Source organism: Schistocerca piceifrons, chromosome 5 (assembly GCF_021461385.2).
Source record: "Schistocerca piceifrons isolate TAMUIC-IGC-003096 chromosome 5, iqSchPice1.1, whole genome shotgun sequence".
In the NCBI taxonomy this organism is placed as follows: domain Eukaryota; kingdom Metazoa; phylum Arthropoda; class Insecta; order Orthoptera; family Acrididae; genus Schistocerca; species Schistocerca piceifrons.
Genome location: NC_060142.1, coordinates 493673107 through 493678788, shown reverse-complemented (window position 1 = coordinate 493678788; position 5682 = coordinate 493673107). Strand labels below are relative to the sequence as shown.

General features: G+C 44.1%; 1 non-coding gene across 1 annotated transcript; it reads right to left on the bottom strand.

Annotated features, from left to right (window-relative positions):
• Window positions 1-1369: 1369 nt before the first annotated feature.
• Window positions 1370-1444, bottom strand: Trnat-ugu. Its single transcript has one exon. It is a non-coding gene; the product is annotated as a tRNA-Thr (tRNA).
• Between the last annotated feature and the right edge of the window lie 4238 nt (window positions 1445-5682).

Genomic DNA, 5682 nt, shown 5'->3' with positions numbered 1-5682 from the left:
CAGCATTAGTAGTGTTCTGTCTGGCACAGTCACGTCATTTAAATATCTGGGAATAACGGTGCAAAGCGATATGAACTGGAACGAGCATGTAAGGATTGTGGTCAGGAAGGTGAATGCTCGACTTCGGTTTATTGGGAGAATATTGTGAAAGTGCAGTTAATCTGTAAAGGAGACCATATATAGGACGCTGGTGCGACCTGTTCTTGAGTTCTGCTCGAGTGTTTGGGATCCGCACCAGATCGGATTAAAGGTAGACTTCGAAGCAATTCAGAGGCTGGCGGGCTACTAGATTTGTTGCTGGTAGGATCGAATAACACGCAAGTGTTAGAGAGATGCTACTGGTACTACACTGGCAATGACGATGATGTCCCATATTCCTTGACAGAGCGTAAGGGAACGATGCGGGAAACCCACACCGCCGTACTAAGCAAGGTCCTAGTGGAGGTGGTTTGCTATTGCCTTCCTCCGACCGCAATGGGGATAACTGATGATGATGAAGACGATACAACAACACCCAGTCATCTCGAGGCAGGTGAAAATCCCCGACCCCGCCGGGAATTGAACCCGGGACCCCGTGCTCGGGAAGTGAGAACGCTACCGCAAGACCACGAGCTGCGGGCTCTTGGAGGGAAGGCGGCGTTCTTTTCGAGGAACACTATTCAGAAAATTTAGAGAACGGGCATTTGAAGCTGACTGCAGAACGACCAACTGCCACCAACAAACATTTCGCGCAAAGACCAAGAAGATAAGATAGGAGAAATTAGGGCTCATATGGAGCCATATAAATATTCGTTTTTCCCGCACCCTATCTGCGAGTGGAACAGGAAAGGATACGACTGTTAGTGGTACAGAGTACCCTCCGCCACGCATCTTACTGTGGCTTGCGGAGTATGTATGTAGATACGGATATAGATGTACATAGGCTAATACTAAGAAGGGATGTGAAATGGGATGTTCCCGTGAATACGGTACTAGGGAAGATGAACGTACGACTTAGATTTGTTGGAAGGGTTCTCTAGAATAGTAAGCTCTGTAAAGGAAATCGGATACTATACATCAATGCGAGCAATTCTAGGGTATTGTTCCAGTGCTTGGACTCCTTATCAAGTAGAATTGGGATTAAACAGCGAACAAATTTGAAGATGCGCTGCTGCGTTTGTATCAGGGCTGTATACCCGTTACGAATGTTTACAATAGGAATGCTCGAGATTCTTAAATGGGTGCATTCCCAAGATAGACGACGTAGTTCCCGCGAAACACTTCTGAGTAATATATATATGCAGCTCGTTAGAATGAAATTACAATGAAATGAATACCCCTAGCTGCATACAGGTGTTGATATAAGTCAACGGGGACAGTTGAAAATGTGTGTCCCGCCCGGGAGTCGAACCCGGGATCTCCTGCTTACATGGCAGACGCTCTATCCAGCTGAGCCACCCAGGACACAGACGAGAGTGCGACTGCAGCGACTTATCTCTGGCACGCCTCCCGTGGGACCCGCATTCAGTTAAGGCTCACCGGCCACTTGACCATCTTCTTCCGTGCGGATGCACAAACAGTGCCCGAACTCTTACGGGAATCGGCAAAAAGCCGCTAGTAATGAGTATGATGGGCAGGGGCACTATGAATATAGTGCGGGACAATAAGTTGGGAATGTGGGTCTCACGGAAGGCGTGCCAGAGATAAGTCCCTGCAGTCGCACTATCCTCTGTGTTCTCGGTGGCTCAGATGGTTAGAGCGTCTGCCCTGTAAACAGGAGATCCCGACCGGGGCATGCATTTTCAACTGTCCCCGTTGACTTATATCAACGCCTGTATGCAGCTAGGGGTATTCATTTCATTTTAACTTCTGAGTAAATTTAGAAGACCGGTATGCGAGGAAGATCGTGGGACGGTTCTGCGCCCATCGTATCTCGCGTCGCGGTTATGAATATCAGAACAGAATAGGCCCCATACAGAACCATACAGGTAGTCATTGTGGCAATGGAATAGTATAGAAAATCGATAATTCAGGTGGAAAGTAACGTACACGACGCATAGTACAGCGGCTTATGTTGTACAAATATGAAGGCCGACCTAGATGTTGATATAGAGAGCTACAGAAGAGTTAGTAAATGATATTTTCCTGAAAATGGACTCTCCTAAATTTTGAAAAACACTTTCAGTTCTGTACATCTACATCTACATCTACATCTACGTCCATACTCCGCAAGCCACCTGACGGTGTGTGGCGGAGGGTACCTTCAGTACCTCTATCGGTTCTCCCTTCTATTCCAGTCTCGTATTGTTCGTGGAAAGAAGGACTGTCGGTATGCCTCTGTGTGGGCTCTAATCTCCCTGGTTTTATCCTCATGGTCTCTTCGCGAGATATACGTAGGAGGGAGCAATATACTGCTTGACTCTTCGGTGAAGGTATGTTCTCGAAACTTCAATAAAAGCCCGTACCGAGCTACTGAGCGTCTCTCCTGCAGAGTCTTTCACTGGAGTTTATCTATCATCTCCGTAACGCTTTCGCGATTACTAAATGATCCTGTAACGAAGCGCGCTGCTCTCCGTTGGATCTTCTCTATCTCTTCTATCAACCCTATCTGGTACGGATCCCACACTGCTGAGCAGTATTCAAGCAGTGGGCGAACAAGCGTACTGTAACCTACTTCCTTTGTTTTCGGATTGCATTTCCTTAGGATTCTTCCAATGAATCTCAGTCTGGCATCTGCTTTACCGACGATCAACATTATATGATCATTCCATTTTAAATCACTCCTAATGCGTACTCCCAGATAATTTATGGTATTAACTGCTTCCAGTTGCTGACCTGCTATTTTGTAGCTAAATGATAAAGGATCTATCTTTCTGTATATTCGCAGCACATTACACTTGTCTACATTGAGATTCAATTGCCATTCCCTGCACCATGCGTCAATTCGCTGCAGATCCTCCTGCATTTCAATACAATTTTCCATTGTTACAACCTCTCGGTACACCACAGCATCATCTGCAAAAAGCCTCAGTGAACTTTCGATGTCATCCACCAGGTCATTTATGTATATTGTGAATAGCAACGGTCCTATGACACTCCCCTGCGGCACACCTGAAATCACTCTTACTTCGGAAGACTTCTCTCCATTGAGAATAACATGCTGCGTCCTGTTATCTAGGAACTCCTCAATCCAATCACACAATTGGTCTGATAGTCCATATGCTCTTACTTTGTTCATTAAACGACTGTGGGGAACTGTATCGAACGCCTTGCGAAAGTCAAGAAACACGGCATCTACCTGTGAACCCGTGTCTATGGCCCTCTGAGTCTCGTGGACGAATAGCGCGAGCTGGGTTTCACATGACCGTCTTTTTCGAAACCCATGCTGATTCCTACAGAGTAGATTTCTAGTCTCCAGAAAAGTCATTATACTCGAACACAATACGTGTTCCAAAATTCTGCAACTGATCGACGTTAGAGATATAGGTCTATAGTTCTGCGCATCTCTTCGACGTCCCTTCTTGAAAACGGGGATGACCTGTGCCCTTTTCCAATCCTTTGGAACGCTACGCTCTTCTAGAGACCTACGGTACACCGCTGCAAGAAGGGGGGCAAGTTCCTTCGCGTACTCTGTGTAAAATTGAACTGGTATCCCATCAGGTCCAGAGGCCTTTCCTCTTTTGAGCGATTTTAATTGTTTCTCTATCCCTCTGTCGTCTATTTCGATATCTACCATTTTGTCATCTGTACGACAATCTAGAGAAGGAACTACAGTGCAATCTTCCTCTGTGAAACAACTTTGGAAAAAGACATTTAGTATTTCGGCCTTTAGTCTGTCATCCTCTGTTTCAGTACCATTTTGGTCACAGAGTGTCTGGACATTTTGTTTTGATCCACCTACCGCTTTGACATAAGACCAAAATTTCTTAGGATTTTCTGCCAAGTCAGTACATAGAACTTTACTTTCGAATTCATTGAACGCCTCTCGCATAGCCCTCCTCACACTACATTTCGCTTCGCGTAATTTTTGTTTGTCTGCAAGGCTTTGGCTATGTTTATGTTTGCTGTGAAGTTCCCTTTGCTTCCGCAGCAGTTTTCTAACTCGGTTGTTGTACCACGCTGGCTCTTTCCCATCTCTTACGATCTTGCTTGGCACATACTCATCCAACGCATAATGTACGACGGTTTTGAACTTCGTCCACTGATCCTCAACACTATCTGTACTTGAGACAAAACTTTTGTGTTGAGCCAACAGGTACTCTGAAATCTGCTTTTTGTCACTTTTTCTAAACAGAAAAATCTTCCTACCCTTTTTAATATTCCTATTTACGGCTGAAATCATCGATGCCGTAACCGCTTTATGATCGCTGATTCCCTGTTCTGCGTTAACTTTTTCAAATAGTTCACATTAGTAACTGATGTAGGACATGAGCAGGAATCAGTAAATAGGTAGAATGATCCAAATTTTTGGGAGTTCATAGTGATGAAAACTGGAACCGGAAGGACCATATTACTGAACTTCTCAAACAATTATGTTAACCTACTTTTGCTCTTCGTATAAATGCTAACCTCGGGAACAAATCCATCACCCTCCTGAGATATTTTGCAAATATCCACACAATAATGTGTTATAGAATAATTTTCAGGGGAAACTCGTCACTTACAAACGAAAAGTATTGATTGCACAAAAGTGAACAGAAAAAAAATGCGGTTTTCACCCACGGATGTCATTTAGGTATCTCTTCAGGGAGCTAGGCATTTTAACTGCGCCGTCACAATACATATATTCGCTAATGAAATTCATTATAAATAATCCATCACAGTTTCAGAAGGTCAGTGTTGTTCGTACCTACAACACTAGAGGAAGAAATGGCTTTAATTACCCATTATTAGAGCTGTCATTGGCTGAGAAAGAAGTTCAGTATGCAGTAACAAAAATTTTTGGATCATCTGCCCAATAACATAAAAAGTCTGATAAGTAGCGAAGCAAGTTTTAAATCTAATTTAAAATCATTTCTGCCGGCCGGAGTGGCCGAGCGGCTCTAGGCGCTACAGTCTGGAGCAGCGCGACCGCTACGGTCGCTGGTTCGAATCCTACCTCGGGCATGGATGTGTGTGATGTCCTTAAGTTAGTTAGGTTTAAGTAGTTCTAAGTCTAGGGCACTGATGACCTCAGAAGTTAAGTCCCATAGTGCTCAGAGCCATTTGAACCATTTGAACCAAAATAATTTCTCCAGGACAACTCGTTCTATCCCATTGACGAATTTCTACATCAAAACTGATAGTCAGTCGAAAAAAGTGTAGTTGCATGAGTTGGAATAAAATTAATAACATGTCCATTGATGTGTTGAATGCCCGTACGATACCTGATCGGTATCCGGTTCTACGTAGCTCTATTCTATTAATGATAGACTCGTTCGTATTCTTAATGTTCAACTTTATTCTGAAGCAATGAGTCAAACATTAATATAGAACATCTGAGACAAACAAACACAAAGCAAAGAGTAATGATTATGTGCACACTAGAGTCTTTGCCGCTGCACCTGTGCTGTGCACACGCAACTATTCGTCTGCGTGCTCCCACAGATGTTAACATTCATCATATATACATATCCCGTAAACTGACTCGTTCCACGTCATTTCGACGAAAGAATCGTTCAAATGATCTATGGGACATGTAGGTACACAATGACTGCCACGCTG